The sequence below is a fragment of the Eptesicus fuscus genome, chromosome 21 (genome assembly GCF_027574615.1).
Source record: "Eptesicus fuscus isolate TK198812 chromosome 21, DD_ASM_mEF_20220401, whole genome shotgun sequence".
NCBI lineage: Eukaryota > Metazoa > Chordata > Mammalia > Chiroptera > Vespertilionidae > Eptesicus > Eptesicus fuscus.
In genome coordinates, this window is record NC_072493.1 from 15,518,972 (window position 1) to 15,532,539 (window position 13,568).

Below are 13,568 nucleotides of genomic sequence, written 5' to 3' on the forward strand. Positions count from 1 at the left end.
TGAACTTGATGTGATTATCAATTCTAGTTTTCAAACAGGTTAATTGCTACCTCTGAGGAAAGCCCCTGTTCAAGACTCAAGAGGTCCCATTAGCCCATCTCTGCTTGTTGCCTCTGTCCTCCCTCTAAGATGGGCCAGTGTGAGTGTATTCATTGTTTGCTATTGGACAAGTTTAATGACTTGTTTCTGGAGAAGGTAACTGAGTGGATGGCCACATAGAGAATAAACAGTTTTGAAGGACGTAAAATAAAATGTAAGTGAACAAAGGAGTTTTAAATCTACTAGCAATAAAACACTCATTACAGAAGAAGGATTCCTTTTACACATCTTCCACAGCCTTAAGGTAAAGCTGATCTTCCACGCTCACATTTCTAACTTCCCATTCATTTCCAAACAGAATTAGCCACTTGCTTTTCTGAACTTCCAGGACAGATTGTGCAGAAGTCAGACTTAGGCTTGTCAGACCCATTTCCTGAGATCCCCCCTTGACTCAGAAACCTAGGCTATTGTATATTCTTCCATGAGAAAAAGTAAATAAATATTTGGTTTATGTGCTTTTAAGTATGTACCTCCATCTTACATAGGGGAAAGAAATATCCCCTGTTAAAAAAAGAATTTGTTGTTTCTTTGTTTTCTTTTAAAATATATTTTTATTGATTTCAGAGAAGAAGGAAGAGGGAGAGATAGAAATATCAATGATGAGAGAGAAACATTAATTGGCTGCCTTGCACACACCCCACTGGGGATCCAGCCTGCCACCCAGGCATGTGCCCAGAACTGGAATCAAACCATAATCTCCTGGTTTATAGGTTGCCACTCAAACACTGAGCCACACTGGCTAGGGACTTTTTTTTTTTGGGGGGGGGGTTGTTTGCTTGTTTTTTAAACTGTCTTTAATATCTAATAAAACTTAGCTCTAGCCATGATTGCATTACCAATCACACCAAACATAAGAGGACCTTCTGACTAGATCAGCAAGCCCCCATCTACTGTTTTCATGCATAAGTTATATGAGATTAGAAGCCCTCCTTTTTAAATTTAGTGCCAACATCATCTAGCTGTCCAAGTCTGAATTTCCAACAAAGACATTATCCTTACTTTACTACTTGCTTTGCCTGGTTTTTCAAAGAGCAATGTAGGTAGTAGCTGATTATTGAAGTCCTATTAAAGAATATCTGTTGCAGGTATACATTACCTCTGTAAAATTAGCCAAGTTAAAATAATATCTTGAAATAACATTTACCTATCTATGAAGTGAGATGATGCTAGCCTTAATTCATAGTACTGATAGGATTCATGGGTGTTCATAAAGTCTTTCATCCAAAATGTGGTACATAATAATAAAGGTTAATACTTAATTAACCTTTACCACATCCTATACACTGTATTAATAGCTTGACCTGTGTTAAAGAGAAATATACTGCCTTCAACAATATCATTTTTAAGATGAGAAAACTAAAACATATAGAAGTTGAATGGCTTGCCCAAAGTTATAAAGATGGTAAGTGGCAGAACTAAGGCTCACACTAGAAGACTTTGGCTATAGGCTCTTGTTCTAACTTACCTGTACCTACTGCTTCCATTAAAGTCACCTGGAGATGTACTCATAACCAGTAATTCTTGGCTTTTCCTCCAAACATGTCCAACAGTATTCTTTTATAATTCTTATATTATAATGGAAATGGAAACTGAGGCTTGAAGAGGTTATGTTATTGCCTCCTGTCTATTAAAGGACACAGCCATAATTTGAACTCAGGTCTCTGCTTTTGTCTATTTCCCACAAACTTTATGGTATTAAATTTCAGATGAGCCTTGAATTAAGCTTTGAATCTGAAATAGTACTAGAAGAGCATCTAATTTAACCATGTCACACAAAATACTGCATTTTAATGGTCTTAGAGTTATTTTTAGTTTGCATTGGGATTTTTAAAAAGATATTTTTAAAGCTATTTTTTCTTGATTTCAGAAAAGAAGGGTGAGTGAAAGAGAGAGAACTATTAATGACTAGAGGCCCAGTGCACGAAATTCGTGCATGGGAGGGTGTCCCTCAGCCCAGCCGCCACCTCTCCAATCTGGGACCCCTCTCACAATCCAGGACTGCTGGCTCCTAAGTGCTCACCTGCCTGCCTTCCTGATTGCCCCTAACTGCTTCTGCCTGCTGGCCTGGTCACCCCTAACTGCCCTCCCCTGCTGGCATGGTCACCCATAACTGCCCTCCCCTGCAGGCCTGGGTCCCCCCAACTGCCCTTCCCTGCAGGCCCGGTTGGCCCTGACTTCCCTCCTCTGCCAGCCTGGTCACCCCTAATTGCCCTCCCCTACAGGCTTGATTGCCCCCAACTGCCCTTCCTTGCAGGCCTAGACCCCCCCAACTGCTCTACCCCACAGGCCTGATCACCCACAACTGCCCTCCCCTGCTGGCCTGATCGCCCACAACTGCCCTCCCTTGCAGGCCTGGTCCCTCCCAACAGCCCTCCCCTGCTGGCCATCTTGTGTACACATGGGGGCAGCCATCTTTGACCACCTGGGGGCAGCCATATTGTGTGTTGGAGTGATGGTCAATTTGCATATTGCTCTTTTATTAGATAGGATGATGAGAGTAAGAGAGAGAGAGAGAGAGTCATTGATGGCTGCCTCCTGCATGTCCCACACTGGAGAGTGAGCCTGCAACTGGGCATGTGCCCTGACTAGGAATGGAACCATGACCTCCTGGCTCATGGGTTGATGTTCAACCACTGAGCCATGCCAGCAGGACTTCCACTGGGATTTATTTTGTATTGGGTACTTTGTTGTTGTTGTTTTTTGGGCTGTAAGAGAAAAGGTACATAACTATGGAATCTAAGATAAAGTTTTATTTTTACATATTGGTAATTTAAAGTCAAACATAGATACTGTTCTCACATAGTATCATATCTAATAAAGAGGGAATATGTTAATTGACCCTCATGTGGTCACAAAGATGGAGGAGCCCAGAGCCAATAAGGAGGGAATATGCTAATTGACTGCCCCGCCCTCAAATATGGCAGCGCCCACAGCCACAAGATGGCGGGGCCCAGTCCCCTCAGCCCTGCTGGGTTGGCAGGTGTGCAGCAAAGCCAGGCCCACCCCCAGATGGGCATGGCCACTCTGCATGCCTGCCTCCGGAGTCCCCCAGTCCACTCAGCCCCCCAGCCACCCAGGGCCAGCCCAAGGCTCAGGCAAGCCTCAGATGGTGGCTACCCAGCCACTCAGGGCCGATAAAGGCTCAAGTAACCAAGGTCAGCCGAGGCTTGCGCTGCCAGCAGTGGCAGCAGCAGAGGTGTGATGGGGGCGTTACCTTCCCCTGATCGCTGGGTCACCTTCTGCCCCTGAGGGCTCCCAGACTGTGAGAAGGGGCAGGCTGAGCTGAGGGACCCCCTCTTCAGTGCATGAATTTTCATGCACCGGGGCTCTAGTCTACACTAATAAAAGTGTAAGATATAAATTGACCATACCTTCGCAATGCCCACCAGCCAATCAGGTGTGAGTATGCAAATTAACCCAACAAAGATGGCAGGTTAATTTGCATACACAGGCTCCGAGCGGCCGGGGACAGGGCAGGACGCTTGCATCATCGCCATGGCGACGATGCAGGTGTACCACACCGCCCCAACTGCTCCGGGTCTCTGGGCAGCGTGGGAAGGTGGAAAGGTGGCTCCAGGCAGGAACGAAAAAGGCAGCTCCAGCCAAAGTGAAGGCGGTGCCGGCAGCCAGGGGAAGGAAGGTCCATTTTTGCATGAATCTTCATGCACTGGACTTCTAGTCTAATATAATACAGAAATAATTGTTCTACATAAATGGATATAGATGTTCATACTCCAAGAAAGGAACTGAAGATTTCATTGTTTCTGGCTCCATCATCCTCTTCCTTGCACCCTTTATTTCTTCTCTTGGTTAAGTAAGTTGACCTATACACTTGCTCAGTGTGGACATGTCCACCATCAGTATGTGGCACCATAATAGTTCTTTTAGCATTTTCTTGGGTACCTACAATTACTTAGCAAGATGCTTTGTAATTAATTCACTGCCTCCCTCCTTCTATCTGACCTTTCCTTTCCCAGGAGTTAATACACTCCACTATTTAGTAAGTGGGCTCATAATTCACCTCTACCTCTAATGCCACCTGCAAATAAAGCACTTCTTTCCCTAGATAAAAGCACTTCAAACATTATTTTGTAAGAACTTTCATCATGTGGCTCAGAGAATTGACTCCCTTAAATTTTTTAAGTATCCTAAGTTATTTAACTATCAACTATATTTAATGTTACCCGGTTAACATTATATTTATGTTAAGATTAACATTATACTTAACATTATCAACTACCTCTTAAAAGTGAAATACAGTGTGTGTGTCATTGGCATTGGGTACTATGTTAGATATTTTACTCCTGCTTACCACCTAACCTTCAAAAACACTTGGTGAAATACTAATTATTGTGCCCATTTTAATAATGGAGGTAGGAGAAGTTGAGTCACCTATTTAGTAGAGCAGGCACATGTCCACTTCATACACATGGTTCCCATATGAGTTGATAGGGTCATACTGTAACTCCCCCCATGAGGGATTTTTCTCAAATGTTCATTGGGAACAGAAGTGCCAAGGAGTTAAGGGTCTCAGGTGTATAATTCAGACAATGAATGATGGAAGTTGAAAAAAAAATCTAGCTTCTTTTCCTCTGGAGGGACAAACTGAGACATGTTCCACACTGTCTCAGACAGTTTCCCAAAGGAAAGAGACTCAGCTGCAGTCAACCTGCTGAACAACGTCCTTTGTCGATTCCTCATCTTTCCAGATTTCTCTTGATCACATCCCTATGGGAATTTCCTAGGTCTCCTTTTCTCAAATCCTTGTCTGAGTGTCTTCTTCCAATAGACTACAATCTAAGAAAGCAGCTAAATGGTAGAACTTGGATACAAACCCAGGTCTGCCTGTCAACAAAGCCCACACCCTCTACAGTTCCATAGTGAAAATGTGATGCCCGTGTCCTGGAGATGCTCCAATTGGCACAACAATAAGTGCTGCCACCTTAGAAAGTACAGTCGGATAAAGTATCTCCTGATAAAGAAATCGCATCTTGGAATTACTTTTTTTTTCTTCTTCAATTGGCGTGTGCCAGATTCTTGTCCTTAGCGAGAAAAGAAAAAGGAAAATTTCCTTCCCGTAAGCAGACATTGAAAGGTCTGCCTTTGAAGATGTAAAAAGGATAGGTATCTGGTTCCCAGTCTCTTATTTTTGCCTGTAACCTCTGTGGAGCGGCACTCAGATGTGTGCCCACAAAGCCTCAGCTGCTCTCTGCTGTGCACTGAAGCCCATAACACAAGAGGAAATGGTCCTACTGGACCATTTAAAGGAGAACTGAGCCAGAAGCAATAAAACTGTACTCATGCAGTTAAAGGAGCATTCACTGGAAGCCAGCATTGCTCTTGAACTCCATGAGGTTAGTGGCAAAATACAGATATACAGCAAGCTATGTAGATACAGAATTAGAGAAATAGAAGTAGTGACACAGGGTACTGGAGGGATTTCTCTATCAGTCATTCAGAATTAAGGACCTGCTCTCATAAGTTTCCAATTACATTTTAAAAACATATTCAGAGCATATGTATAATAGATAATTTAAAGAATAGCAGACAATAAAACTAGCTGAAGAATATCTGCATCCTAGCTGTATGTTTCTCAACATCAAATATATTTGGGCTATAGCAGGTAACTTGGAGCAGAAGATATAGGAATCCTATTTTTTAATTGAGTCAAAGAGAGAAGAGAAAAAGGTCAGCATGGGTCTCCGGTTATACTACAGAGAAGCTGTTTTGGGTGGAAACAGACTATAGAAGAAGGAATAGTTATGATGGGCAGAGCCTGTGGATAATGAGTCTGCATGAAGGAATATAAGACTCTTAGCCTAAGATTCAAAGGGAACAGAGAGGCAGAAGCACACAATAATGATTGAAAAGTGGGTATGAAGATAGAAGTCCGCAATTAAAATTTTGACAGTGTCATTTATATACCATCTCAATAGCCTTGACCAAATTTGCTACCCTTTCCTTATATGAAAATAGAGACAATAACACTAATCTTACAAGTAAAACACCCTAAAATATAAGTAATTTATAAAAACCTCTTCCTTTTTATCATTTTCCCCCATGGCGAATCAGATTCATTCATTACTCATGCTATAATTAAAATTATTAATCCTAGCAGTAATACTTAATAATTTACATTTTATAATATGCTTTCATTTAGACTATAGGATATATCTTATTCTGTGTGAAATAAAACAGAATTAATCATATAAGGAATAGTATTACAATTTTACAGAGCAGATGCTCTGTGTTAAAATGTTCTCAATAGAGCTAGACCAACTAGTAAATTAAAAAATGATGATAGCTGCAAGTGCTGATATATGACATTTTCAGTTCAAATTTCAGTAAAAGATAGTAAAACTAAATGACATGTACTTAAACAGCATCACTCAGGGAATGACCAGTAAGCTTCAAATGGCTTTAATATAACCTTTAACATTTTATGTTTATTTGGGGTGGTAAAGCAAATATACAATCATTAACATAAAGAAGATTCTGAAATGAGAATAGCAGTTCATATTATTTCTTTTTAATTTCTTTCTGTGTTAGTACACACACACACACACACACACATATATATATGCACACACTAATAAAAGGGTAATATGCTAATTAGACTGTGAGACCTTCCGGGAGACCTTCCGGATGTCCTTCCAGACAAAGCCATGGTGGCGGGGCTGAGGTAGAGGTGGTTAGGGGCGATTAGGCCAGGAGGGGAGGGCAGTTGGAGTTGATCAGGCTAGTGGGGGGGGGGGGCGGTTGGGGGTGAGAAGACCAGCGGGGAGGGCAGTTGGGGTGAGCAGGCCAGCGGGGGTCAGTTGGAGGCGAGCAGGCTGGCAGGGGGGGAAGTTTGGGGCAATCAGGCAGGCAGGGGGGCAGGTGGAGGCAAGCAGGCTGGCAGAGGAGGCAGTTGGGGGCAATCAGGCCAGCTGGGAGAGCAGTTGGGGGCAAGCAGGTTGGCAGGGGGGGGCAGTTGGGCGGCATGGGGACAGTTGGGGGCAATCAGGCCAATTTGGGGGGGGGGAAGTTGGGGGCGATCAGGCTGGCAGGGGAGGGCAGTTGGGAGCGAGAAAGCCAGCAGGCAGAGTGGTTAGGGGTGATCACACAGGCGAGCTGTTAGGAGCCAGTGGTCCTGGATTGCGAGAGGGATGTCCGACTGCCGGTTTAAGCCCGATCCTCGTTGGATTTGGCCTAAACCAGACATCCCCCGAGGGGTTCCAGATTGGAGAGGGTTCAGGCTGGGCTGAGGGACACCCCCTCCCGTGCACAAATTTCGTGCAGTGGGCCACTAGTAAAATATATCCTACTTAATAAAAGAGAAACATGCAAATTGACCATACCTTCGCTACGCCCACAGCCAATCAGAGCGAACAAGATGGCGGTTAATTTGCATATGCGGGCACTGAGCGGCCTGGGTCCTGGAAACATCCTCCGGACCCAGGCCTCTCCTAGCCTGTAGGCCCGCGCTTAGGTCCTGAGCGGCAAGAGTCCCAGAACGCCCCCTGGCCACTCAAAGCCTACGGGGGCAGGTACCAAGCTGCCTGGCGGGTGGGAGGGGACGTTCCCGCCCCACCCCCAGTGGCTTGCAAAGGCTCGAGCATGAAGCGGCGGTTTGGGGCCACGCCCCCAGCCAGGCGCCCATGACTAGGGGCTGGCTGCTGGCCTCTGGGGTTTGCCGAGACCCTGGCAGCCACCGCTGCATGCTGCCCAGGGTCCCTGCATGCCCCCAGCCTGGGGCCCATGGTGGGGCTGGCTGCTGGCCTCAGGGCGTTTGAATACGGGGATGTTCCCGCCCTGCCCCAGAGGCTTTCCAAGCTCCAGCACCAAGTGGCAGTTTGTGCCCACGCCCCCAGCCCAGCGCCCTCCACAGGGGGATGGCTGCTGGCCTCTGGGGTGTGCAGAGACCCTGGCAACCACCACTGGGTGGCAGGGACACGCCCCTAGCCCAGTGGACACAACCCAGGGGCTGCATGAGCTGCAGAGGATACACCTTTTTAAAAAATATATATTTTATTGATTTTTTTTTTACAGAGAAGAGGGGAGAGGGATAGACAGTCGGAAATATCAATGAGAGAGAAACATCGATTAGCTGCCTCCTGCACACTCCCCACTAGGGATGTGCCTCCAACCAAGGTACATGCCCTTAACAGGAATCAAACCTGGGACCCTTCAGTCTGCAGGCCCATGGTCTATCCACTGAGCCAAACCAGTTTGAGAGTAAACACCTTTTCTGACCGCTCATTGGCTAAGCTACCTGTATGCTGCCACTTGCAGTGTTCTTGGTAACTTGGGTTATAAGAATCCAAGAAGGTGATCTAGGGTTTTTCCACCATACTCATGGAGGAAAAAATGAAGGTCCCTTGAGGGGTCCCAGATTGGAGAGACTGCAGGCTGGGCTGAGGGACAACATCGCCCCCCCCACCCCTGTGCACGAATTTTGTGCACTGGGCCTCTAGTATATATATACATACACACACACACACACACACATCATATATATATATATATATATATATATATATATATATGTATATATATATACATGTGTGTGTGTATGTATATACATACACACACACATTCATATATATATATGTGTATATATATATATATATATATATATGTATATACACACACACACACATTATAAAGTATAAAGTGATCCATATATGGATCACTTTATACTTTATAATAAAAAAGTGTTTCTCATATTTGTGTAATGCATACATTCTATGCCAAGGCAAGGAAACTAATTTTCCCAAGTCACTAAAAATGTTTCCTTTGGATTCTAGGAAACTACCATTTAAGAAACAATGCCTTGAGAAAGTAAAATTTCAACTGATTAAAGCATTTTCAACTGTAAATTATGACTAGAGAATAATGCTTTACATTTATAGCAATTGTTTTAGGTAGTTCTTAGGTAGTCACAAAATGAAAACACAAGTGCGCGCGCACACACACACATATACACACAGACTTCTCATAGGATGCAAAGACCAACCTATGTTGAATAATTTCTTGTTTCCATTATTTAAAAGCAATATATAAAATTAAACCATTTTCTCAAAAATTTTTAGATTGTTTCTATAAAATATCCTTCTGGTACAGACACATGATTTAAAAACTAACATATTTACGTACAGAAGTGTGGGCCAGTACCAGTGGTTTCAATCTTTGCTATATCATCAGTATCTTTTTCCTTTAGGACATAGGGCCATCCTGTTGTAATTAACAAGTGTCCAAAGTAAACAACTGTGTGCAGTGTTCAAATTAGTCACTTCGGTTTATCTCAGAGATCAATAAAAACTTCTGATCCTCTTTAAGGCGTCAAGAGCAGGGCATTCCAGTGTTGAAAGCCCTGGCTGGGTGGTTCCTGCATGACCCCCACCTACAACCTCAGGAGTCCTGTAGACTCTGGGTTAAACCATTTCCCAAGAGCTCCTCTAAGGCTCAGAAGTCTTGGGACAGGTTTGACTTCCTTGGGACCCTCTCAAGTACCGGCTTAGTCTTTTACTGAGAATCATGCAAGAGGCTGAGACCACAAAGCAGCCACTTCAGGATTATTCTTCATTTAGGTTCCCAGCTTTAAACATGAGCAGTTTAATCATTGGCATATAGACTTATTTTTGAAATAAATTTCTGGTAAAAATCCTGGACTCCATTCCTGATTCTGCCACTGATTAACTATGCGAACTGTGCAGATCTGTTTCACCGAACCTTGGTTTCCCCGTTTGGGACATGGGAATAAATGAAAGCCATGCCTGCCCTATGGAATTTTACAAATATCACCATGCTGTGAGGTCCTTAAGAACAGAGAACAGGTTAAATTCCTCTTTAAATCACCAGTGCCCAATTAATGCCCAGCATAACATTATTATTATTGTCATTACACATCTTTAAGATTAGTTCCATTGGTAATTACTTCAACAAATGTATGTTTATATGTACATAGTTATCACTTACTATATGCCAGGTATCATTTGAGACATTGAAGATACAACACTGAACAAAAGATAAAAATATCATAGCCCCTATGAAATTACTTTCTAAGTTTCTAGTGAGAAATCTTTTTGGAGAGAAGGAAGATTTAATATATATATATATATTTATATATATATATATATATATATATTTGAGCATAATAGATAAAATATATACTTGAGTATAATAGAATATGTACATAATAATTTATAGATGTGGTAGGCATAATATACTTATGGATAAAGTATTTTAGATTTTAATATATAATTTCTATGTTAAATAATATTTAATTGCAATAGATTTGTTAGGTACAGAAAATTTATTATAATATCTTTAAGCTGGGAAAAATGGTAGGCAATTGGACTTTTAAATATTCATTGATTTTTATTAGCAATTATCTTCACATACCAAAGAATCCATTATTTCAATATTTAACATGCCCTTAAGATAATTCTCTGTTCTTTTTTTTTTTTTTCATTGAAATTAAAATTGAATGAGAGATGTTGTACAGAAGATGCCCTTGGAAGACCATGGGGGTGGAAGAAAGATATTTTTAGGGGGAAAAAAAGTACCTCTATGGCCTTGTATTTAAGTGGCTATGAATGCAAGACATTATTATATGGGATATAGATTATATGCACGCACAGACACACACATGCATATATAGATGACTAAGCTATATGTTTCTTTTAACACAAAATATAGGGGGAAATGAAAATTTCATTGGACAACTTTCAGTTCACAATATTAAAAACAACACATTTAGCTGTGTATGTGAATGTGGGTGCAGGTACACCAGAAAATGAAATAAGCCACATCGGATGCTGTGAATTCAGAGAAGGTTTTAAGCATGTAACCACCACCAAGGGGATTAGGTTGCTGTTAACAGACTTATACCAGATGTACCAGTTAATAATGTGGATTTTGTAATCAAAGAAAACACAATAATTTCAAGGAGAAACATCAAAAGTGCTTTATTCAAAGTAATGTCCATTGTTAGCTACACATTTCCCCCATCTTTCAGGTGATTTGTGGATACCGTCCCAATAGAACTTTTCTCGTTTTGAGGCAAACCTTTCAGAGACCCAATTTTCCACTTCTTGGTACGTTTTGAAGTGCTGCTCAGAAAGTGCATGTGCCATCGATCAGAACAAGTGGTCATCTGAAGGAGCAAGGTCTGATGAATACAGAGGGTGAGTTAATACTTCCCAGGCAAGATCTTTTAACATGTCTTTAACTGGTTTTGATGGTGCATCATCATGAAGCAAAATTACTCTGCCATATCTTCTGGCACATTCTGGTCGTTTTACGATCAAAGTGTGGTTCAAATTGATTATTTGTTGTCGGTAGAGATCAGCATTAATGGTTTCACCTGGTTTTAGAAGCTCATAGTACACCTTCCTGATCCCACCAAACACAGAGCATTGTCTTCTTTATGAAGCAATTTGGCCTTGCAGTGGATGTTGATGGTTGACCTGGATCAACCCATGATTTTGTGCATTTGGGACTCTCAAAATAAATCCACTTTTCATCGCCAGTCATAATTCCATGCAAAAATGACTTTCTTTAGTGCTGTTGAAGCAACATTTTATTGATGACTTTTTGGTTTTCCATTTGTCTTTCATCAGTTGATGTGGCACCCATTTTCCTTCCTTTAAAATCTTTCCCGTTGCTTGTAAATGATCAGAAATTGTTTGCTGAGCAACGTTTAATCTTTCTGCAAGTTGTTTTTGAGTTTGACACTCATCTTCATCCAATAATGCTTGTAATTGTTGGTCTTCAAACTTTTTCAGTGACCTGAGGTGGACACTCTTGGTGCCCTCCTTTGTGGACTGTGTGTACAGCCTTGTTGTAGTTAAGTCTTGATTGTTGTTGGTATCAGTGGGAGGAGTTGACCTCCAGGCCAATTGGCTGTGAGGATCAGCTGTGTCTACGCCGGGAGAAGGCCTTATTCGACTAGACTTGCAAAATTGTAAAAGCCTCTGTGCTCAGCTTGGATGGGGCAGAGTTTCAGGGTGGAGCTTCAGGGTGGAGCCTACAGCCTTGGCTTCCCGTCGGGCGAAACTCGAGGGCGCCTTTCTCTCAGAGGTGCTTGACATTCTTTGTCTTTCACACAGAAATCATCATTTTTAAAGCATTTAAACCAGCATTCACAAGTATCTTGAGATAGAGCATGTTAACCATAAGCTACCCAAAGCTTTCAGCAGCACTTTTGTTCAAAATAGTGAATTAAAACCCTCCCTCAAATGCTCTTTTTTTGGCACAAAATTTGACATTTTTAAGCATAAAAATATCTATGTTAGCACCTTCAGAAAATTTGACATATGAAGTTTTGAAGCTTGCTGTCAATACAACAAAATAGCATACATATCAAATCACATATATATCAACATATGTGTAAATCCATCTATTGAAAAAAATCCGCATTATTAACCGGTACACCCGGTAAAGTTAATCCAGTGGAGCCCTGACCAGCGTGGCTTAGTTGGTTGGAGCATCATCCCTTGCATTTGAAGGTTGTGGGTTCGATTGCTGGTAAGGGTACACGTGTAGGTTGTGGGTTCTATCTCTGGTCAGGACATGTGTGAATGGTGACCAATCCATGTGTCTCTCACATCAATGTTTCTCTCTCTCTTTTCCTTCTTCCCTCCCTTTCTACAATCAATAAAAACATATCCAGAGGGAGAAACCAAGATGGCGGCATAGGTAAATACCTAAACTGCAGCCTCGCACAACAATTTCAAAAACACAACTAAAAGACAAAATGGACATCATCCAGAACCACAGGAAAGCTGGCTGACTGGAAATTCCACAACTAGAAGAAAAGAGAAAACCATAAGGAAAAACAGAGGAGCTGTAAAAGACTGAGATATGGAGACACGGGCGTGCGCATGCCGAGAGGATGGAGCTGGAGAGGACGGGCGGCTGAGTGCCTGGCTGGCGTTCTCTAGTGGGAAGGAGATAAAAGCTCTGGACTGCGCTGAACCCCAGCTCCAACTGCACTGAACCCCAGTACCAGGCGAGACCCTGGGGACCCAGGCTCATACTGGGGGAATCTGGGCTGTAAGGCGGAAACTCAGGGGAGCGGCAAAAGACAGAGCTCCGGAGGCGCGCACGTGAATACGCGCAGAGGACGGACTGTTGAGTGTGCCACAGGATTGCTCTAGCGGGAAGGAGACAAAAGCTCCGGACTGCGCTACACCCCAGTTCCGACTGCACTGAACCCCAGTTCCAGGTGAGAATCTGGGAATCCAGATTCACTGGGGGAGAGACTAGACTGTTTGGCAGCGGGCGAAACTCAAGGGCACCTTTCTCTCAGAGGTGCTTGCAGTGAGTACCAAGGGACACTGAGACAAAGGAACCTCATAGGGCAGGGCCGACGGGAAGCCAAGGCTGTAGGCTCCACCCTGAAGCTCCACCCTGAAACTCTGCCCCATCCAAGCTGAGCACAGAGGCTTTTACAATTTTGCAAGTCTAGTTGAATAAGGCTG